A 25236-nucleotide genomic window follows, 5' to 3' on the forward strand; every position below is an offset into this window, starting at 1 on the left:
ATCTGTACTATACTGTTGAATTTAAAGCTAAGTTATCAAACCTTATGCCAAAGATCGTCTTCTTAGCTTTATCAGAATTGTAACTTGTAACTGTGCTCTTACGGTAGATGTCGCTAAGGTCCCCTAGACTAGACCAATATGGTGGAAAAATTCACTGATATCTTGGTGGCTTAAGTTGGCAGAGCGCTAGAGTATCGATTCAGAGCCCGTGAGTTCAAAGTCTCACTCAAGGCAGTAATTTTTTCACTTTTAAATTTATTCTAATTTTATCAGAAGTATTATAAAAAGTCATGTACCCGACACTATTCAAATTCCACACCAAAATTGTGTTATTTACGAAGACGCGTGGCTTGACTCGTATTCTCAATATTATTAAAGGTTAGATTTGACTAATTTGCGCGCCATCGTGCATGACACGAACTGTACTGCTAGGTGTGTATGGAATAACTATTTACCGCGTAGGGCAGGTCTAAACTGCCATAGCGGATACAACTCGTTTCATATTATAGGAAACAACATAGTTGCGAGTTATTTACACTTACAGATAGTGTGGGGAGATTATCGATAATGAGGTTGGCTACTGTCCTGTACTTTAACATGGCGCCAGCATAGTATTTATCTGTCTTTAGGTTTCTTCTATGAGATAAATATCAACCTAGCCCCAAACTCTGGAGAAGAACGTTTGGAGTATCATGGACAGAATTCCGAACCAACAAGTCTCCAGGAATTCGGCATCAAGCAGTGTCTGTCATTCCTTGTGTAATCTCGCATCTTCACCTTCTTTGGCCATATATGCCTCCAGGGGGATGCGGCTATTGAACGACGTGTGGTCCAAGGGAGAGTGGATGGTACCAGGCCACGAATAAAACCATCAATGAGATGGACGGACCAGGCCAAAGCTGCAACACAAATGTGCCAGGAAGGCAGCCAATAGAGTAGAATGGCGGCGTGTTGTGAAGGACGTCACCATCCGATGATGACACAACCAGTCAAAAGTAAAACGACTAAGAAGAACAATCCCCAAACTAAGCAAAGGTTGTACTATGGGTACTAGGCTACGATATTCATACTTGTATAGATAAATACTTATATATACATAGAAAACACCCATGACTCAGGATCCAATATCTGTGTTCATCACACAAATAAATGCCCTTACCAGGATTCGAACGCAGGGCTTTATAGATAGGGTCATTACCCAATAGGCCAGACCGGTCGTCTTATTTTCCTGAAAGGGCCATCCAGATTCTAGGGTCAGAAGGGCCATTACTCTTTAAAAAAATTATGCTATTACTCTAATAACTATTTCTTGATCGAAGCACGGTAAACATGTTTTGTATTGTAAACTTGTGATATCTTATCAACGTTTATTGAATACTATTCTAATTCAGTCCTTACGTAAGTTTGTTTACGAGAAGTAATGAGACGTAAGCGATAGTTTAATGTGTTGATAATGATTATAATGAACATTTCCATTTGATTTCAATAAACAAATGTCCGGACATCGCCGGTTATAAATTACGCAGTCCTGAGGGCGTACCGCGACACCTAAGTTCATCTTTTCTTTTACTCCAATGAAGGCGTAATTAGGCTGACAGAGATAGCTGCTCGAAATTTACGAACTTCGATTTCGCGGTTATAGCCCTGAAGTTCGTGTGTGCAAGTCGTTTCTTCTTAAGTATTAGACTAAGTTTCCACCAGAGATGCGCGAGGATACGTAGCGAGGGGTGTACTCGTATTTGTTAAGAACCAATCACTTCATTTACCTTTCCTTGCTCAGATCAGCTCTAGTGGACAATAATCTGTTGGTTCTTATCAAACATCCCTCGCTACACTTCCTCGCACATCTATGGTGAAAACGAAGCCTTAATTAGAAGGATATTGTTTCTACAGGCGCTCCCGAATGTATGCAAATTTAGATACAATGAATTCAATCGACCAATTAAATGCCACACAAGACGACACATTAAAAATATATGCCTTGGATATGGGCCTTGTTGCCTGAATCAAATTTTAATATTAGCGGATTAAAGCTTTTGAGTGCGAAGATGGTGCAGGAATCATATACATCCCCCAAGACTTCTACTACCTCTTCACATCTCTACTGAAGGTAGCAGTATTTTTTATTTACTCTTTACCGTCTCCATGTTTATGTATATTGTGTCTTACGTTATTACGGCATTTAATATAGTAATAAAATACCAAATATTAAATGCCGCAATAGATAAAAAATGCCATGCCATATCTGTGAGATTTGCACTATTTGCAGAGCCCTGAACTCAATTTGGAGGCCAATTTGAACTTACATTTGATGTGATTTTGTTCTCATTCAGCCGTGCATCTCATTCGCGCACAAGTACGAACGAAATGTGCGCTAGCTAAATGATACTACTTGGATATCTACTTGATGTCAAAGTATAGATACGTTCGAATTGGCCTCTCATTTAAGATACCCATTTTTTGAGTTGGGAGTAGACTATTAATTAAATTTACTAGAGGCCTCTAATAAATACCAGCACTTTTCGAACTTCTTCTATAATAAGAATCTTAAATTTGAAGTCAGTCAGTATATTTTTCTTTGTACTTCTACAAAAGACTTAGTTGCAAAAAAATTAAGTGTAATTTAGATTCGACAGACAACTAGATAATTATTTTAGTCGAATCATTATCGGAAAAGGTAACTAAGCTCAATGTTATTATTATAAGTATAAATAATCTCACATATTTATTATCGATAAATTTCCCATCCCTAACTTATACACTTTACTGCTACCAGTGTATTTTTACTGACGAAAAAAAAGTACAACTAACACAACCTCAAATTCACTCACCGATTATCAATCTTATTGCAACGTTATAAAGTCCACTTTAATGTAAGCATGTTCCTATGATAGTTAAAGACCAGTGGCGCCCCCAATCGAGGTAATCTGGGAGTGGTTTAGCTAGCTAGTTAAGCTAGGCCAGGGGTGATAAACATTTATATTATAAATAATTTAATGATAAGTTTTTCCCAAAAATATCATTTTCGATACGAGCTTTTATCGCTGACTGTACTTTTTTACTACAGGCAACTAAAACTCACCGAGACAGCTCTAAAAACCCGAACACAATTAGGTTGCGTTGTTTCATCACAATTTCCTATGGCCACTTCCCATCTCCATCATCAGATCAGCTCGATGGTACCATAATAGAAGAAGAAGAAGAAGAAGAAGAAGAATTCGTTTATTGTTTACCGTGTCAAACAAGATGTTAAAATGATACAGAGTCACAACGGCTACCCTTTTCGGGTATACAATATTACACAATTATATATATACAGGTCCCTTAAATTTATATTAAGTACATCTAAAATTACACGGACTTAAATAATAAATACTCCTTTAAATCGTAAAAAACTTGATCTATTAGCCACTGCTTTAGCTGTCGTTTAAATGATTGTCCGCTTAACACCTTAAGACTATTGGGTAAATGGTTATAAACTTTGATGGCCGAGATAAATGTACTCTTGCAATAAGTTGCGTTATTAACCCTCGGGAGCAATATATTGTACTGATATTGAGGCCGTAAATTATCACGCCGTGCTGACCAGAAGTTGAAGTAATGTTTATTGGACGAGACAAACGAACACAGTTCAAGGATGTAAAGACCAGTTAAGGTAAGGAATTTGTTATCTTTAAAAATATATCTGATGGATTCTTTGTTGTAGAGGCGGTATATAACGCGTATGCACTTCTTTTGTAGCTTGAATGTTGTTTTAACATTGACAGAATTACCCCAGTAAATAACACCATAATTTAAGAGAGGGTAAACATTTCCATAGTAGGCTTTCTTTACTATGTCTTCTGAGCAAGTACTAGATAAAACGGAAAGAGCATAACACTCGCTGGAAATTCTTTTGTTTAATTTTTCAATGTGAGATTTCCAGTTTAGGTGTGAGTCTACAGATACGCCTAAGAAATTGGCACTATCTATGTTTTGTATAATAGTGCCTCCGTGTTCTACATTTAGGGCTACAGGATTTGTTTTATAATTCCTGAATTGCATAGTTTTCGTTTTTTCAACATTTACTTTTAAGTTTAGAGAATGTAGCCAATCTACAACTGTTTTTAGGGTATTATTAATTTTTGTTTGAAAGTCCGAATCTAAATGTTCACCTGAAAATAATATGGTTGCGTCATCAGCAAACATAACACATACCTCATTAATGATTTTTGGCAGCTCATTTACATAAACTAGAAATAAAAGAGGTCCAAGAATACTCCCTTGAGGAACTCCAACCTTAATGGGTTGAAATTCAGACTGTGTTTGTTCAATTGTCTTATTCCTCTTATTATAGCTTTCAAGTACAGTAGCTTGTTGTCCATCTTTTAAATAACTTTCAAATAGTTTAAGGGCATTTCCTCGAATACCTACGTTACTAAGTTGAGATAATAATATTTCTGGAACTACGCAATCAAATGCCTGCGACAAATCTAAAAATAGTGCAACGCACGGCTTTTTTCCATTAGCTTCATCCCAAATGTGTTTAAATAGTTTGAATATAGCAAGAGATGTCGATTTGCCCTTTTGAAAACCGAATTGGTTAGGATCTATGATGTTATTCGAGTCAAAAAAATTTACAATTCTGTTATATATACACCTCTCAACTATTTTGGAGAAACTCGGCAATAGTGCTATTGGACGATAGTTGCATATTTCATCTCGTTTACCTTTTTTATATAGCGGTTTAATGATAGCTTTCTTCAAGTCATCTGGGAAAGTCCCTGTTTGCAAAATAAGATTAATCACGTGAGAAAGTGGGTCTGCTATATATTCTAAGGATGCTTTAATTATTTTTATAGGTATACTGTCGTAACCAGAACTTTTTGTGTTTTTAAGTGCTTTTGTTACCTTTTTTATTTCAAATGCATCAACTGGATTTAAAAATATACTTTTGCAAATAGATGGCGAAATTGTTTTAAAGTTATGATTTGATGTATTTTTATTATAGTTACGTGATATATAAAATTCGTTAAATGTTTCTGCCATTTTTAAAGGGTCTGTAATAACCTCATCGTTGCGTTTAATATTTTCAACTGTAGTTGTGATAGAATTGGTTGAGGAGGTGTGTTGCTTAATCAGGCTCCAAGTCGCTTTTGTTTTATTAGTGCTGCTAACGATATACCTATTGTTACTTATTATTTTTGATGAACGAATAATTTGTTTGAGTAGTTTGCAGTAATTTTTGAAGTCCGATATTTGCTTGGTATTATTTTTACTCTTTAATAGTAAATACTTCAATCTTTTAGTTTTACAACATTTTAAAATGCCTTTAGTTTTCCATTGTGGTTTCTTTTTATGTGTTACTCTTATTCTTTGAATTGGAATACAGAGATCAAAAATTAACATATAAAGGTCTTTAAAGGTGCTATAAGCTAAACATGGATCTGTCTGCGAAAAGACCTCTGAAAAATTTATCTGAGATATGTACTTAACAAAAATTTCTATATTGGCATCGACTTTCCGCCTATATATATACCAGTATTTCTCATTAAACTGAGGTTAGTTGGTAATTTTAATAGTTGACCTGTGTGGTCGGAAATCCCTAAATTTAATACCTCTACTTTACATTCTTTGGCATTTGTTATTATGTTATCTATGCATGTTTGTGACTGAGATGTTATTCTAGTAGGTACATAAATAGTTAACTTTAAATTATATTTACATAACATTTCTTTAAATGTTTTGGACATGCAATCGTCTTTAAGCGTATTTATATTAAAATCGCCTGCAATAAAAACTTTCTTGTTTAATCTACGGTTACGTAAAACTAATTTATTGCACAGAAGTTGTAACTTTTCAATAAATACATCAAAATTACCATTTGGTGATCTATAAATACATACAAAAATACTATTTATCTCGGGAATGATAATACCACAAACTTCAAAATCTATTTCGACTGACAAAGCCGAGATCCAATCAAGAGCTACATAATTGATAGAATTATTTACATATATGCCTACGCCGCCTCTAGATTTTTGTTTCCTACAGAAATAAGCGGCCGTTTGGAACTTGTCTAAGTTAAGAGTAGTTACTTGATTAGGCTTTAGAAATGTTTCAGTGAAACAAAGGATTTTAATATCTTTAGAATCTGCTAAAATACCTATTTGATCTACTTTTGATCTTAAACCTTGGACATTTTGGTGGTACATATTTAATGTGTTAGACTCGAAAAAATGTTTCCTGCGGTTTTGAGTTTTCTTTTGTTTCTGTAAATTTATTAATATCTGCTAGAAATTGTAGAACATTTTCATATATGTTTCGTATCCCTTGGTTGTTTAATTTACCAGACCGTGCAGAGAACATGTCTAATGTAACTTTTAAATTAGAGTCAAAGAAATAGGCGTATTGGTGTGACATAATATCTTGATTGAGCAGACTATTAAACAGTTCCACGCGGCAGTTGTACACTTTTGCTCCACATATGTAGGTTGGTGTGCAAATGACAATATTGGTGTTTGTGATCATTCCAGTGGCTGTTTTAATATAATGTACCAACTGAATGTAGTCCCTGGTGGATTTGAAGTCAAGTTCGCCTATGAGAATCACACAAAAATCTTTTAATGTTAAGTGTTGCACTTTGTAGATTTTCAAATAGTTGTTCGATTCCTCCTCCTTTAATTTTGTAGTGTAAGTAATCAAAATCCTCAAAATATTCTTGGATTATTTTCAGCATACTGTTGTTCTCACTGCTACTTATTATATTAATTTTATGTTTATGTTTAACTAGGTTGACAGAGGTATTTTTATTTGTATTGGGCTGTTTCGGTGTACTTTTATTGAAACTTGTTGGCGTACTACTGTTATTGCTAGATTTTATTGCAGGTTCTCGTTGTTTGTCAGGCGATGACTTTATAGGCGATAGTGTTCTTGAGTTGTCTGCAGTTGAAGGTAACACCTTTTTGGGTACAGGGGATGTATGAAGGCTTCGCCTTTTTTTCCCTCCTCGTTTAGGAGTCGTTTTGTACGGTGTTGAGGTGTTATTTTCCCCACAGAGGTTTCTTAACATAGTATTTTGACGCTCCAGTTTAGCTTGTCGTTTTTTAAGCTGTAGAATTTCAGCATTTAAATTAGCTATTTCATCATGCGCACTGTCTAGTTGCGTGGAAAGTACGTTTATCTCATCCTTTAATTCTTCAATTTGTGCATTTGGAACAAAGTTTGGTAAGCTTTGTGCACTGTCACTTGAGTAAAGAGGGTCTGATGACTCACTCGAAAGTGAGTCATCTGACATATTTGTTGGTGATAGGCTGAGTTTCTTCAACCTAGGCTTACGAGTAGTTATATAGTCTTGGTTTTCCGGAGCACAAGTTAATATATCGGTTCTCTTATCTACCTCTAGGTTAGTTAGGATGTCTTGAAGCTTGCTTGTTGTGGCATGGTTTGAATCCTTTGGGGTACCCGTTAAATTGTTAAACGAGCTTTCAGGTTCTGACTGAGGCACATTTTCCTCCTTTGGTGCACCTGACTCACCCAAGACTGCTTGATTAATATATAATGACTCCTCGCCACGCTTTTCAACACCATCGAGTTTCCCGCCGCTATGTTCTTGGATGCACTGTATATCTCCGCGCTGGAGAGGCGATTCCTGTAATGTTTTCCCCTGCTTCTCATTTGCAGGTCGGTGTACGTCAGGGGGTTCGCTAGTGTACTTGGACGGCATACGTTGTATAGAGTCATCTTTTGGAGTGCTGGTTGATTCATTTAAATTGGATTGAGAAGTATCGCATTGAGCAGGAGTGATTAAATGTGTTACGCAGCTGCTGCATTTCCATTTTTTTTTATCTTCGTTTGTCATTAGTAAAAATCGCTTATAGCTAACGTTGGTAGTGCAATGTTGATGAAAGGTATGTTTGCACGTTGAACATTTTAAATACACCCGTGTAGTAACAGTAGAGTGGCATTTTTTGCAGAAGATTTTTTGCACTGGCTTTCCTGCTCTCGACACTTTAATGCTTTTTGCTGACATTATTTTTATAATATAAAAAAAAATATATATATAACTATTATTATTCATCCAAAAATAAAAAAATAAAAAAGTATTTGTTGGGGTTTGAACCGGGGTCACTCGTGATAAAAAATAAAAATACTAAATATTGCATTGTCACACTGAAAAAAATATGGTACATCAAGCACACATTGAAGTGACATTCATTAAGATTAATTGCTTTATACAATATCAAAATACATCTGTTAACTTTAACTGTTTTAAAAAAAACGATAAAAAATCATGCCAACCGAATTGATAACCTCCTCGTTTTGAAATCTTAAAGTCGGTTAACAAACGAGCAGTGACTCCGTTTTAGCTACTATGTTTTTTTTTAATTTATTAAAGTTCAAATTAATTTTAAAAAAATCGCAGAGTTCCATGTTTACTTACTGCTAAAGTCATGAATGGCTTAATTACAGCAAGGGTTCGGACTTATTAAACTAATTTATATAATGTAAAACAGTAAAATTTACTGTCTTTTCGGAACAGTAACATTTACTGTTTTGATCGATAGGCTCATATGGAACCATTTAAAGCATTAAACGTTAATGCAATTTTAATTGTTTTAAATGGGTTTTTTTCTCAGTGCACCCACTTACATATGTATGCAAATTTTCAGTTCCGTAGGAAATCGGGAAGTGGGTCAAATTTAGTTTCCAAAATTTGACCTACATTAACTAACATACTAACAGGGCATGTTAAATAAAAGCTTGCAATAAAAATAAAAAGACCTTTTGTTTTTGGAGTTTACTCCTTAAAAATTGATTTTCATATATAAGCCCGGGGAACGTATGAAAATGTATGAGGAGTAAAATCAAACGTTCGTGCGAAATTTATCTTGGTCATGATTCATGAAGACTATCGGTTAAAACAAAAAATAAAAACGGTTCCAGTTTTTCATAAAAATTTTGGATGTCAGTTTTGTGAATGTTCAGGTATCTATGTGAAAACGTGTCACAAAACTGAATCATTTTTGAGACATTTTTTTTCTTTAAATTGATAGTCCTCGTGAATCTGAGTAGAAATAATCCAAAGGTAATGTTTTTCGAAAAAAAAAAATACGTACACTTTTTTCGAAAAATGCTCTGATGGAAGGTTTTTTACCCCTGAATAGGTAAAACAAGTTTTAAGTAAACTTGACGCTCTCTTATGAAGGAAACCAAGTAGGTACAATCAGCACATTACGTAGTAAAAAAGAAAAAAATGCCAACATTAAACAGCGAAGTGCGTTTCGGACCACACACAATGGAAGGCTCCCGCGCCTTAACCCAAGTAGCATTTCAAGCTGTATTTTTATACTATAAACTGTACATTTAGGCTGTACAAAGGCTGTATAAGCGCTTATACAGTGAGTATAAGTTAAAAATGGGCCCCTAAATTATAGTCTTTTAAGAGCTGTAGAGTAGCTGCAGAAGCAAAAGACAAGCTGCATAATAGCTGTATTAAAGCTGTAATTCGGTATAAAAGGTAACCTTAACACTGTATAAGTATGATTTAAGAATATGAGAGTTAAACAAGTTTTAAAAAAAATTACACGAGAATAAAAAAAATCATTTAAGAAACTAAAATGTCTTCTTGTTAGTAACATTTGAAATGGTGATAAATATTATTAGTAGATGATAAGTTAGACGATTATTATTTATTTTGAACCTGTTTATCTTTTCTGGCAAAATATTGGAGCGCCTAAAAAATAACCGAGAGAGAGACAATATAAGGAAAATATCAAAAATCGGTATTATGGTATTAGTTTTTAAGGTTAGAGTAATAATAACATTTTTAAATATTAATTCTAAGGCTAAATTCAATTTAATTTAGCTGATGATCTTAACACAGATTTCGGTTTTGCTAAATATTTGCAAGTATTTCTTTAATTATATTTTCAAATATGTTTTTTTCTTCATTATAAAATGGCGACAATTTTTTTCCAGTCTACAGGATAGATGGAGAGCCTTAAAATCTTAGTAGCTGTATTATGCAATTAATGGAGTCATTGTCAGAGATCATATAACTATTATACTTATCCGAGTGTAAAATTACGCCAAAAAATTCCTTTAAGCGATTCTGTTAGTTATACCGAGAAAAGCTCTACTATAGCTGTTATTTATTCTTTTACTTTTATAATAACCTTAAAGACAGAAGTTATAGAACTACTTTACTTATAAGGATATAAAATTACGCCAAAAGAATAGTTTTAAAACGGTGTTAACAGATTCTTTTGTACAGCAGCTAGCCAGCAGAAGTGCTAAGTGAAACTGTAATACAGCCTGTATACAGTTTTAACTATATAATTAGCTTGTAGTGGCACACAACACTTAATTTTTATATTCTGATAAAGCACCCCATGCTTACGTAGATCCCTCTATAATGATTTTCTACAGCGTGAGCTGTATAATTACTGTAAAATACTTTTTATGTATGTACTCCTAATTCTCAAAAAGGGCGCTCTTTACTTTAGGAGGATTGACTATGAATATAAACAACCAGTCACAAATAAAGCCAATATATTAAAAATAATCCCAAACCCTTATATACAATCCCTAGAAACATTTCGATAGCGTGATGTAGAAATCGCCGCTCCCGGTACAACGCCATCTTGCGTGATATTTGGTAAAAATGTTTATATTAAAATACTTGACGGAAGTATGGACGCGAACATGCCGCCCACCAAGAACTACAGTTCTTAACCCAATTTATAACAACTAAACAGAATAAACTTATAACATCATATTTAACAGAAATTTCAACATTAACATGAACTAAAACATAACATTTAGTCGACTAACGGCAAAACAAAGATTTTTGAAGTGGACTTTTTTTATAAACTAACCTTACATGTTTGTAAGATTAACAACTTGCGTTATCCTGTCCAAACCTGGATGCGTTTCAACTACTTAGCTGCCGGTGGAAAATCAGGCTCTTTCACCAGAACTACATCACGTATCCAGAGTTCTGGAGTTTGCCGAGTCTACCTGTATAATTTGTTTTTCCTACCCTTGAAAACACGTATGTGCCCGGCGTAATCTACCCTGCTACACTCAAACGGCTTGCCATATTCACCCTGGGTGAGGATAGTTGCCCCATTAATTTAATCCGAGTGTTGGCTGCGTTCGGAATACATTTCTTGACATAAACTTTTGCTAAATTCTTGAGACCTGGAATGAAAAACTTGACCCTAATATAGTTAACTATCAGCGGTGACCCTCCATGTAGTCTTTAAATGAGTATCTCGAAGGATAAGCTTATTTAACCACGCTGATTTCGGCAACCAAATGGGATGCTTTCCGTCATAATTTATATCTGCACCCTGAAGCCGCCCACCAACTCGAATTATTCCGAAATCATCGAGTTGTGGAGTAACCGAGGTAAGTTAACTTTTATTATTTAGTTTGCTTTTATTTTTAATTCTTCTTTTTCTTTCAGATATGCATGTTGCTGACCCTTTTTTTCCATGATTGCTAACGCTTCATCAAATTCACTTTTCAGCAGGTAGGTATGACTTTTCCTTTTATTTTCAGGAATTTTCGGCAGTACGCAACAATTCTCAACAACTTGGTAAGTGAAGAATACTTCGACCACATAGAATCTTCAATGTCTGATCGAGATACTGCAGGTTCCCGGTGAGTATTTATTTTTCTTTCCTCTGCCTGAGTATTCTTTGGTTTTGATACTTTGTGGTCAGTAACATCTTGTTTCAGCCTTTTGGCTCCGTTTAACCAGAGTTCTTGTTTACTTTCTTCAGATGCTGAGATCTCTCTTGACTTATAATCAACCTTGTTTTGCTCCGACTGAACGTGGCTTATGAACTTTGGCTGAGATGTAGGACCTATTATAATGTCACTGTTTAAGGTTTCCTCCTTTATGCCCTTGCACGATGCCCCGAAAACTATACCAACTTTACTGCTATTAAAATCTTCACGCACAACGGCATTGAAAGGTAAGTACACTCCATCTTTATTAGCTTCTTGTACTATACTATGTAAAGGTTCCATGTGATTAGAATTCTTGTATTCACGAAACACCTTTCTGTATTTTGTTTGCAGGCACTTATTCGTTTGAAACTTCTTTTCCAGACAGTGAAATCTTCGCAACGGTATCTCTCTGGACCTATCTTCTACACAGGTTGGTTGCTCATCCCGGAACGGCAACTTAACAACTTGGCGTCCATGCTCATCTCGTGTAGTAGTCGCTTTGTTTATCTCCTCACTTCTCTTTTCCTCAGGTGTTAAGATCCTTGGATTGTTGGTAGGTTTTGATTTAAGTTCCCAATATGACCTATCCAACTGTTCCACCTGAGTGTGCATGCTAACCAGCTTGCAGGAGATGTTAGCCTTTAACCCTACTTCACCGCAAATAATCCATCCTAGAGACGTCTTTTGGGCCACCATAGTCTCCTGTGGTGATTTGAATAAACCTGGTTGAATGATTCGAGCGTAGACATTTGCTCCCAACAACACATCTATTTTATTTTTTCTGCGATAGTCAGGATCTGCGAGCTCGACACTTTGTAACTCAGGCCATGAGGTAATAGATACTTTTGCAGAGGGTTGATTCGAGGTAACTTTGTCAATCACATAAGCTGTAACTTCAATGACACTGCGAGAGTCGGTGCGCGATGCAATTGTGACTTGAACCGTTGACTTCAACACTGTCATCTGCTGACCTCTCAATCCCGTTACTGAAACCTTAACTGCAGTGGGTTTTAATCCGAGCTGGTTAACTGCAGCTGAAGTTATAAATGAGACCTCTGAACCCGGATCTATTAATGCCCTCATTAGATATCCTTCTTTGTCCCATGATTTGGCTTTCACTACCGCGGTAGCCAGTAACCCTTGCTGTGAGACTTCATTTACGAAGTGATTTGAAACACTGGTTCCCGGTGTAGCTTCTCCCATTGAATTTGTGACTTGCTGTGTATGATCTAGTGCCACAGTTTGACTCGCTGAATGCTCCCTATCTTCATTGGCTTGCGTGTCCCCCTTTTGATGCAACAGCGAGTGATGTCGTCTGTTACAGATTTGACAGTTTGTTGTCAATTTGCAGTATCTGGCAGAATGATTATTACCCAAACAGTTGAAACACATCCCGTTGGTTTGAACATAATTACGCTTAACATCGACATCTAAAGCATTGAAGTCTTTGCAATGTATTATACGGTGGTCACCTTTACAATAATTACATGATACATTGTTAGTGATATGCAAATTATTAACTTTTTGCACATGATTGCCCTTGACCTGGCTAAAATTCCCCTTGTAATTATTATTCACATATTTATGCTGCTGGAAAAATCCCTGTTTTGGTTCCAAAAATTCCAAAGAAAAGTATCGCGTTTGCAAAAAATCTTTAAATTGTTCCAGTGTCGGTAACTGTTCAGACAGAGTTACAGATTCGCTTACTTTACATTCCCATTTTTTCCGACTTTCTGGATCCAATTTATGACTGACAATGTAAATGATGATAATATCCCAAGTGCCTATATCAATTTTGAGACTAGACAATGCATTTAACGTTTCTGTGGTACAATCTAACATATGCTTAATGTCAGTGGCAGACTCAGTCAGGAGAGTCTTTTGTCCAAAAAATCTCTTAAAAATGCAATTCGCCAAATATTGCTTGTTATTATAGCGACTCTCTAACTGGGCCCAACACTGGTCATAACTTTCGCTAGAAATGGGTATATGTCTAAGAAGCTGCTCCGCTTCGCCTGTCAAATGCGCCTTGAGGTAGTGAAGCTTCTGGATGTCATCGATGTCCTGATTTTTGTGGATGAGTGAAATGAACAAATCCCGGAACCCCATCCACTCCTCATATTTTCCCGAAAAAGTTGGAATCGTGATCTTAGGGAGCTTCACATGACTCGATTTTGACGTTGAAGCTGTAGTTGACAATATGGGACTACTATTGCTGGGTGTTGCATTCAACTTGCTGAAAGCGTTCTTGAGTTCGCATTTGTAATCCATGTATAACTCGTTAGTCGCATCATACACATCGTCCTTCATGTATGCAGTGTCTTGTAGTAAATCTTGCTCTGGCAACATCAGTATCTGCATATGAATACGTGAAAACTGTTCCCATAGTTTCTCTAAGCTTTCGAGTCTGGTTTCAACGTACGAGATGGTAATCCGCTCCTTCGGAGACTTTTTGTAGTTACTGAATGCCTTGGTAATACGAACACTTTGATCTAGTTGTAAGTTAATACTCGCTTCCATCTTATTACTCATCTTGATAAATGACAAGTCCCAACAAAACTATTCATGAATTTTCAAAGTCCCAATTTAGTTGCTCGTAAATCTGCTAAGTCCCCAATTTTGCTCTCAAATTTTCTAAGTGTTCGGGTGATGTACTTCGATATGAAATCGGGCATAGGTTCCCCGTCGGATCACTTTTTCTTAAACTATTCTAAGTCCTAAACACTTTGAAAATTTCTACTTTAATCTATGAATTTTACTAAGTCCAAACTTGACAGCTTTACATTCCAAATACTATTTAGACAGGTGACAGTTCAATTTATGACACTTTCCACAGATAAACATAAAATGTACTCACAGTTTGAAATCTTCTTACACTTTCACCTTCTTGAACCTTAAGTTGAATTTTCCCGCCAAGTTGATCACCGTGACGTCACGGCGCCGCTGACTCCGTCGACTGCTCCAAATCCGCTGCCGCCCTCGGAGACTGCACCCTCGACAACAATCTGTTGCCACTTGACGCAGGAAAGCACCACTAAAACACTTAAGGCCCAGTACAATCCGGTTCGAAGGACCAATGTATGTACTCCTAATTCTCAAAAAGGGCGCTCTTTACTTTAGGAGGATTGACTATGAATATAAACAACCAGTCACAAATAAAGCCAATATATTAAAAATAATCCCAAACCCTTATATACAATCCCTAGAAACATTTCGATAGCGTGATGTAGAAATCGCCGCTCCCGGTACAACGCCATCTTGCGTGATATTTGGTAAAAATGTTTATATTAAAATACTTGACGGAAGTATGGACGCGAACATTTTATACTGCTTAAATCTTTTCTGACCCTCTTATACGTCCCTTAAATGACTCTACGTTCTAAATTGGTTGGCATATTGATGTTGCTGACAATTATATGCTACTTGGGAAGTAATATGATATAAAAATATGAAACAATAACGCATCGTCACGCCCAAAAGGCGTATACCTTTCGTATTATCTTTTTTTCCAAAATATATGAACATACTCTGACCTGGGATTTTGAGTTTCCAAAACGTACCGCTTGGCGCGCTGTTTCTAAATCCCATACAAAATGAGACTTAATCGAGATCGAATAAATTTACACAAGGGGTTCAGATCTTTCCTTCTTCGAAGATTACAAGATCCTATTTGATGATTGATGATTCATTTCATGCATTTCAGTCGCACCAGCTTGGTGAATCGATTTGTACGATACAATACAATACAATTCAATGCAATGCAATGCAATGCAATGCAATGCAATACAATACAATACAATACAATACAATAAAAATACCCTTTATTGCACACCTCAATAAAAATAATACAGAGAGAAAACAGAATGCAGAGACAGACAGCAGCAGCAGAAAGCAGCATCCTGTGTCGAAAGATGGCAGCAAAATTTACTTTGGCATTACACCTCTATACTAAATTCTCTTTGGATATACTACTCGTATCTGATACTAATGGGTCAGGCGAAATTCGACTTTGTTTCAATGTCACGGATCCTTCGATATATACCAATTCTCCTCGTATCAATCAGTACATAATATATATCCTTCGTAGGGGGTCTAGTTAATCTAAAGTAATATATTACGCTGTTTATAACACTTATCAGTCAAGTAAATGTTATCATACACATTTAAACAACTTATCTTATCTATGGTAGGTACTTTTATATTTGTTTCGTTTTGATAGAAAATACATTTACGCCTTTACAATGCTTCATCAAAATTCTGGCTTAGTGGGTTCAAATCCTGGTAAGGGCATTTATTTGTGTGATGAGCACAGATAGTTGTTCCCGAGTCATGGGTGTTTTCTATGTATTTATAAATATTTATATATTATATATATAAATGTCTAAGTACCCACAACACAAGCCTTATTAAGCTTGCTGTGGAACTTAGTCATTATGTGTATTAATTTCCTATAATATTTATTTATTTATTTATTAAAGGAAAGTATTATTTTGCGTTGAAAGGCCGCAATTGAACTCTCATAGAAATGATCATATCCTATTTGAAAGCAATCTTACAATTATAATATGATCATATATGCGAAATTTGTTAAAATTGTTGTTATTTATCTTTGACGACCGGTTTAGCCTAGCGGGTAGTGACCCTGCCTACGAAGCTGATGGTCTCGGGTTCAAATCCTGGTAAGGGCATTTATTCGTGTGATGAGCATAGATATTTGTTCCTGAGTCATGGGTGTTTTCTATGTATTTAAGTATTTATAACTATTTATATATTATATATATATCGTTGTCTAAGTACCCTCAACACAAGCCTTATTGAGCTTACTGTGGGACTTAGTCAATTTGTGTAATAATGTCCTGTAATATTTATTATTTATTATTATTTATTGATCACTTCATCATAGATTACTTCTAACTATAATTTTAACAAATTCGGCTCATATGATAATATGATCATAATTGTTGGATTGCTTTCAAATAAGATCCCATATATGTGACCCAAATCAGCAAAACGTCCCACTTTGTCGCTATAAGGACCCCTTGACCGGTTATTCGTATAATAGTACATTACGATACAAGTGCGAAAAATAGGAAATTCGAAACGAGTGGCGATAAATTAAAACACGACCGAAGGGAGTGTTTTAAATCGACACGAGTTGCGAATTGCCTAATGGCACATGTATCGTACAACGTTTTACAGTACATATGGCCCTTTACATTTTCGACATAGTTACGTAATGTGCTAATTATCGCACTAGTGCTGTAAAGTAACACCATATGTACTGTAAAGATACAAGTAAATCTCGTCCTTATGGCAAGCGACAAAGTGGGAATGTTTTGGCGGTGTCGGTCACATATATGATCATAATATATATGAGCGATCTTATCTGACAGTAATCCCGATACAATTCATAGGTTTATCATGTTTCAATGACTCCCCATAGCTATGACATTTCTATGATAATGTAATTGCGACCTAAGTGTGTACCTTAAGATGCCATAGGTTTAAGCAGCAATTTTTGAAAAATCCTAGTGCTTTTTGAGACCTTAATATTGGGTCATTACCTATGAAATTGGCGTTTTTGTTCATAAGTATTAGTCATGTCATAGTTTATTTATTTTAATAGTAACTTCGAAGTATTTTTTAATTTCATTAGTGCGCTACATAACAACGATTTTACATACAATTATTTGCTACTTTTATTGTTTTATGTATTCAGAATACCGCCCTGAAAACAGCTTTTTTCACGAGCTCCCTGCTCGAGTATTTAAATGAAATATTTTTCTGACGGGACAGATTAAAAAATAAATAAAAAAAATTAGCTTCTCAGATTACTGGCAAAAAATTGTTTGATTTGAAAATGCCTTCACAAAATAATCCATAAAAAACCCTATCGTATTAATAATAATGAAAGATCGAATTTCGTTAAAGTTCTCCATACAAAACGTCAATTTCATAGGTTAAGCTAATACTTAGTTGTTAAAAAATATAAATAACAGTCTTCAGGCCATTCACAAGTAACTTCATCTATTCGAAACCTGTACCCCTAGTGTAATTAAATTCGATTTTCAAACGTGACGTACGCGTTTGCGTTTAGTCTCATTTTGTATTGAATTTCGAAAGAGCGCGCCAAGCGGGACGTTTTGGAAACTCAAAATCCTATACAAAATGACACTTAACGCAAACGCGTTCGTCACGTTATGAAGTCGATCAAAGTTACACTAGGGGTACTGATTAAACAAGTTTCGCTTGATAGATTAAAACACGAACAAAAGGCCAAAAATATGAAAATTGCTTGCAATAGACAAAAGGACCTATGATGAGTCATAAAAAATAGTTAAGTACATAAGTATTCGAAAAATCGCGAAAAATTCTAGCTTGATTCATAATTCAAAACCCCATATGGAGCCAATTACCAACTAAAGCAAACTTTTCTTACATTTCTAAACACATTCGCGATTGCAAAAACATTTCACCAAGAAACATTAAATACTTAAACGCCTTTCGCAATGAAAGCCGTATCCCGCTTTCGAAAACGGAATATTACATCCAAAAAGTGCAAAATAATCAAATATTTCCATAACTTAATACCTTTTAAACCTACTCTAAAAATACTTGAAAAGTGGTATACCATTTTTAAACGAGATCATGACATCCTTTTCGCAACAAAATGGCTTATCCTTCTTTATGGATTTAAAATTCTTCCGCATTGCTCTAGGATTTTCTTATTTTTAGGAGTGATCAATAAATCTACTACAACGATAAATATATCAAATGAATCCTTATTTAATTGGCTTTCTAACAAATAAAAAAGAATTAGAATCGGTCTAGTAATTTAGAAGATATAGCTAAAAATGTAAACATACTATTCATTTGTAACTAGTCAACTTAAGTCGTTTCGGCTTGAAACACTCACAGAGCAAAAGTAGTATACTATTTATTGAACTTAATACCAAAAGGATTTAAGTATAACTAATATACATATGTTTTCATACATTTTGAGTGTAAGACGTAAACAGCAAGGCACTTAGAATGCTAGTAATGTAGGGTAACGTACGTTTAAGGCGTGAGTGAATTTTTGTAACAACTTTAACTTGTTTACATTCTATCATGTCGCGCTGATTACGTTTAATATGATAATAGGGTATCGAACTATGTTTTTTAAACGTCATTAGGCATATTATCTTAAATCTTAGTAAGTATATTAGTGTTCAAATACCTTGGTTCCGTGCTGCACGAATCTGGTGAAATCGATCACGACGTCCAAGTCCGAATAAGTGCTGCTTGGGCAAAATGGTGAGAAGTAACCGGTGTCATCTGCGACCCTAGGATACCGGTGAAGCTAAAGGGCCTTGTGTACAAGAGCATCATCCGACCAGTCCTACTATATGGTAGCGAGACCTGGCCTGTCCTCGGAAGACATGTCCAGCAGCTTCACGTCCCCAAAATGAAGATGTTGCGATGGATGTGTGGCGTTACGCGATTAGATCGCATACGTAACGAACACATCCGTGGCAGCCTTGGAATTCGTGACGTAGCGGATAAGCTGCAGGAAAGTCGCCTCCGATGGTATGGTCATATAAGCGGAGGCGGAGTTAGCTTGGAACAAGTGGAGGCTACCACCTTTTTAGGTTTCAAAATAGACCGGAAACTGACTTGGGCAACTCATATTGACCAGCTGTGTGGTAAGCTAGGTGGTGCCTGCTTCGCTCTGCGCCGCTTGGCTCAAGTAGTGCCGCAGCATACCGTGCGGACAAGCTACTTCGCGACTCGACTGTCCACTCCCTGTTGCAATACGGTGCTGAAATGTGGGGAAGCGCCGCGGAATGGCAGCGTGCGTTCCGATTACAAAAAAGAGCCATAAGATCTGTGGTCCAGGTAGCACAGGAAACCTCAGTAAGACCATATTTCAAGGAACTAGGAATATTAACTCTGCCGTCGATAGTAATCTATCAGATAGCAATTTATACGTACGTCAATTTAAGCGAATATAAAAAACGCTCAGACTCGGCGCGCTCTTTGCGGCACCCAAATATGCTTCTCCCTGTGAAGCGACGACTGGCGAAGTCCGAAAAGGTCACTCACGTGATGGGTCCGACCGTATACAATAAATTACCTGCAGAGGTCACCTCCGCCCCATCCTTGCAATGTTTTAAAACTAAATTAAAAGCATGGCTTCTCAAACACACATTTTATAGTTATAATGAATTTTTAAATGTAAAGATATAATATACTACCTATACATAGTATATTATATGTTGAATAAATCACGTACAACGTGGATAAATAATTATAATATAATACTGTACCTAATAATAAATTGACATGTAATATGAATGATATTATAAATAAATAAATATGAAAATATGAAATATAAGCCGCAGACCAGTAGATTACGTCGGAAATAGATACCTCTACCTCACTGTCCAAGGCCCTAGATCACGCAGCCGCGGTAGGCCTAAGAAGCGCTGGCTGGAGGTCGTGAGAGCGGACATGGAAGAGAACAATCTCACATCTGAGGATGCCGAAGACCGGGCAAAGTGGAGAAGATTAAGTAGGAAAGCGGACCCTGACGTTAGGCCGGGAAAACGCTAGGTTGAAGAAGATGTGGTGTAACCACTATACTTCTATTAAGTGCATGTATATAATAATAAATAATACCATAATATTTACTTATATACATAACTAGCATATAATATTAATACCAAATATTAATTTCTTTGGAGTCAGATCCCGCTACTACAACTACAAAGAGAAGATTATATTAGTGGCTGATAAAAGAATGTAGGAACCAGTGATTAAAATTTCATAAAGTGCCTGTCAAGAATATGGCTGAAGTAAGGGGATCAGATTTTACTGATTTATTTTAATTATTTTATTGTTACATACAACATATTGTACAGCATTACAGTGAACTCTAAGGCACTATACAAATTAATTGTTAATAAGGGACATAATAATTTCAACTATTTCAAGAGACATCCAGAGTTTTACAACTGACATGTCCGACATACATTGATTTTGGCCCAGAGAGTTGCAAAAATATCACTTTTTGGTGTCCATGACCGAAGCGAGTTAGAGTCTTTGTGCTCGCACTGCCTGAGAGTTTCTGTGCGCAACAGTGCATGTGGTTGGGAAACTTGGGAACTTGGGATTGCCAAGATATTTTGACTTTTGGGTTAAAAAAAGCTTACAATGAAGACCTGGAGGCCATTTATTCTAGCTCACATTGTAAAATCAAAATCGTATCTAAATGATCCAAGGCCAAAGGTATGGTAGCATCGTTTCGAGCGATGGCGCCATAACCTTTAGGTTGTGTCCGGTAAGATGGCGCCACTTATTAATATTTAACAAATATCAGTGAAAGAATAAGGATCTTCGGATCGAAGGAAGGAAAAGTTTTAATCATGTGTCGAAAGATGGCAAGTACATTTACGTGGCTACAAAGGTACAAAGTTTTCTTTAACTCTTTGCCACTACATATTTGCTGTACCACGCCATCTGTACACATGGCGTTGAACTCCGTAAAAGTTGGCATTTCCAAGCACAACGAGGGCTCAGTATCACAGCAGAGAAGCTAGATAATGTAACCTACCCCACAATAGATGGCAGCACATGTAATCAAAATTATTAACCACAAAAACGTTTACTTAATTAAATTGCCGAATTTTAATATTTATTAATGTTTTTATTAATATTAACACAAAATGATGGCGCCAGTTAGTTATAATTTATATAACGTAGATACAGATTGTTGCTAATATGTTATAAATTATGCCAAAATACTATTAACCGCTATCCAACGGTAGATGGCAGAAGTAGTATCTTTTATCATCCTTTTCCTTATTCTTTCATACATACATACGCTTTATATTTAAAAAGTTGTTGAGTTTGTAATAAAAACACTGATTTATTCTTTCCCGAAGTGGTTTATGGATAAAATATTTGCTTAGTTTGGTATTCTTTTCTAATGTACAAGTTGCAAACATGATGAAGTTCTACGGAATCTTCCAGCATAATTATATTATATGTATGTATGTCAAAACAGCACATTTTTAATACCACGTCGGTGACAAACAAGCACACGGCCAGCCTGATGGTAAGCGACAACTCGCCTATTCTTTCTTTCTCTCCTGAACAATCTATCATTCCAGGCTATTTAGATGTTTAAAAAATACTTTAATCATCTAAAATATGGTGCTACTTTCCCGCACCCGATACATGTGCGAATAGATAATTCGCACATGTATCGTACAACGTTTTACAGTACATATGGCCCTTTAAATGTTCGACATAGTAACGTAATATGCTAAATTTCGCACTAGTGCTATAAAGTAGCACCAAATGTATTGTAAATAACTATTATTAAACATCCAAATCAACACAACTTGCAACCCGTTAAGTAAGTAGCAATTAAAGTAGGCTTTGACACGTGCCTACGGATCAGCTCACCACTTTTCATTCACTGACATTGACATATATCTGAACTACGACCATCCTTAGCGCCCGAAAGGCCCGTCCTTAGATATAAGTCAATGTTCACTGATCAAAATCTGCAACAGGCCTACGTTCTTCCTGATATCACCTTTTTTTTTTAATACCACGTCGGTGGCAAACAAGCATACGGCCCGCCTGATGGTAAGCAGTCACCGTAGCCTATGGACGCCTGCAACTCCAGAGGTGCTACATGCGCGTTGCCGACCCTTTAAAAACCTGTACACTCCTTTTTTGAAGAACCCCATACTGTATACCCTCGGGAAAACCTCGGCAGGGAGCTCATTCCACAGCCGGAGCGTCCGCGGGAGGAAATTCCTCTTAAACCGCACAGTGCGCGACCACTTAGGCTCTAGGGTATGAGGATGAACACCCTGCCGACGGCGAGCGGTGCGGTGATAGAAAGTGGCCGTTGGCATCATGTCAAACAATTCTTCAGAGCACAGCCCATTGTACAAGCGGTAGAACACACACAAGGAGGCAAAGTCACTCCTTAGACTTAATGGCTCAATGCTTCTTGTGAGTTTGGGGTCGTCGAAGATTCGTACAGCGCGCCTATAGACTGACCTTTAAACTTTCAAGAAAACATCTTATGCACTAAGGCACTAATCATGGGACATTTAAGAGAAAATTTGGAGTATTTTTGATACATCACCGGCACCTATAAAATTTAGATAGAATAGAATACTCTTTATTGGCACACCTCAGTAAAAGGTACAGCTTAAAGAAAAACTATTGATTAGTGATATTAGAGGCAGACAACAGCAGAGTAGGTGTTGCAAAAAAAAAACCTGTATGACGCTTTCTTTCATACACACAATTTAGGTCAATAAACATACATATATAAGGAAATAAAATAGACATACATAAACATACATATAATAAATATATAAGACACCAAAATATACTAACATATCAACCACAAATTTCTACCGCTTTGTGCGTTAAAAGTTGAATGTCATACAATCATATTCGTTCTTTATGTTTTATATGTATTTAATGAAAGCTACTGCAATTGGTTTCAATATTGTTAACAATTTAAAACTATAGTTTTTGACTCCGCTCGTGGGATGTGTGGCTCCATTAATTTTGAAACTAACAAATATCAATGGAAAACTAAACTTATGCAGCTCTATTGCTCCTGTTTATGGTAAAATGTTGCCAACGTTTAAAAATTTATGGTAAATACTTGTTTAACAGGATTTGTCTATACCATCCCGTTACTGGTAGCAGTAAAGTGGGCTGAATCGAAAACTATGTCTATAAAATGCTACCTGTAAAATTTAAGTTATTTTTTCCCGTTAATTTCTTAGAAAATCGCGAAAAAGTGTAACTGGAAGTGTGACGTCATTAGTATACTGTGTTCCAACTCCTGCTTGTAAGTTGTAAATTGTTGAGCAATCTTTCCGTCAGTCGCGACACTCGTGACATCTAGTGTCAAGGAGCAATTTCATTTCATTTATTTCTTGCTTTGTGTGTGTACAAAAGGTCTTATGTATTAACCCTGTGAGGGTATTGCAACATTTAAGAGCTAAGTAATAACATTTAATATTGAAAATTAATAAGTTCCTCATTCGAATACAATTTAAATTACCTAATTTAAAAGATGATAAAAATATAATTTAGATATTACTTAGATAATGGTTGGTTAGCTATAATTTCCATTGATTGATAATTAGTTATTTATATATAATACAGTGTTATATATAGAGGTGACAATCTGACAATATCTATGACCATTTTTAACCGACTTCAAAAAAGGAGGAGCTTCTCAATTCGACTGTTTTTGTTTTAAATATCTTGGCTCATCATTCTGTAGATATTCCGCGACGGAATAATACGAGTAGGTACTATTATAAGGTCGCTACTTGACCCTAGATGTCGACTACGAAAATAATAAGCGTTTTGGTAAGAAACGTTTTTTCTATGCCTAGGTGGACTATACTGAACTAACATGGATCTGACATCATTCCAATATGAGATAGTTCCAATCTCCTTTAGAGGTCCTGCTGAATTGCGCATTACGTCAACCTTCAACCAAAAACGTCAAACGTGGACCCGGTTACGTCCTTAAATTACGTCCACAAGAGAGGTATGGGCATTGTGAATGTCATCACGCTTTGTGTGGTAGGGTACAGCCGGTGGATGTCATTCCAGATCTAGAGCAGAGCCCAACTGGGGAAGTACCTCCACCTTACAGAAAACCGCAGCCAAATAACACTAGACCCTACTCATAGTGTTGTGTTCCTGCCGGTGAGTAAGGTTACCAGAGCTCAACGAGGGGGGTGGGGGTTTAGGGTCGGCAACACGCATGTAACTCCTCTAGAGTTGCAGGCGTACATAGGCTACGGAGACTGCTTACCATCAGGCGGACCGTATGCTTGTTTGCCACCGACGTAGTATTAAAAAAAAAAACTTTGTCACTGACAGATCAGTATCAGGTGGGAGAAACTGCAGCATTCGGGCATTCTCGGCTCAGTTTGGCTCAGCATTGAAAGAAAGAAAGAAAGAAAGAAAGAAAGAAAGAAAGAAAGAAAATAAATTTATTCAGGACGCGTACAATATTGCTTAAATCTATTGAAACACATTTATTAGTAAAAAGTATAAACGACACTGAAAAGGTCTCCCCTCAGCTTGATGTCAAGTTACCTTTCAAGTATCTTGACGCTGGTCTTCCGTGGAGACCTGTCCAAGCGATCGCGTCTGTACGTAAACTTAAATAACAGTACTAAGTCGAGATGAGGATAGGAATCACATTTTTTTTCAGTTAGCGCTATTTATACACCGTGTTTTTATTGAATTTCGTTAACTTCGGGATATCGGTAAGTACGTTTAAGGAAACTAAATGGCATAGTTAATTTAAAAAAAAAAAAAAATGATTTCTGTTATTTTTTTACTATGTTTATTTTTATAAAAAGTAACTAAATGTTGCATATAGCGTTGTTGTAAAACGGGCATTACATTTAACTCAACCAAACAATTGAATACTGTGACATATCAATGTCATTTCGAACGTCGATC

This window comes from Cydia pomonella, chromosome 26 (genome assembly GCF_033807575.1).
Source record: "Cydia pomonella isolate Wapato2018A chromosome 26, ilCydPomo1, whole genome shotgun sequence".
NCBI classification, from domain to species: domain Eukaryota; kingdom Metazoa; phylum Arthropoda; class Insecta; order Lepidoptera; family Tortricidae; genus Cydia; species Cydia pomonella.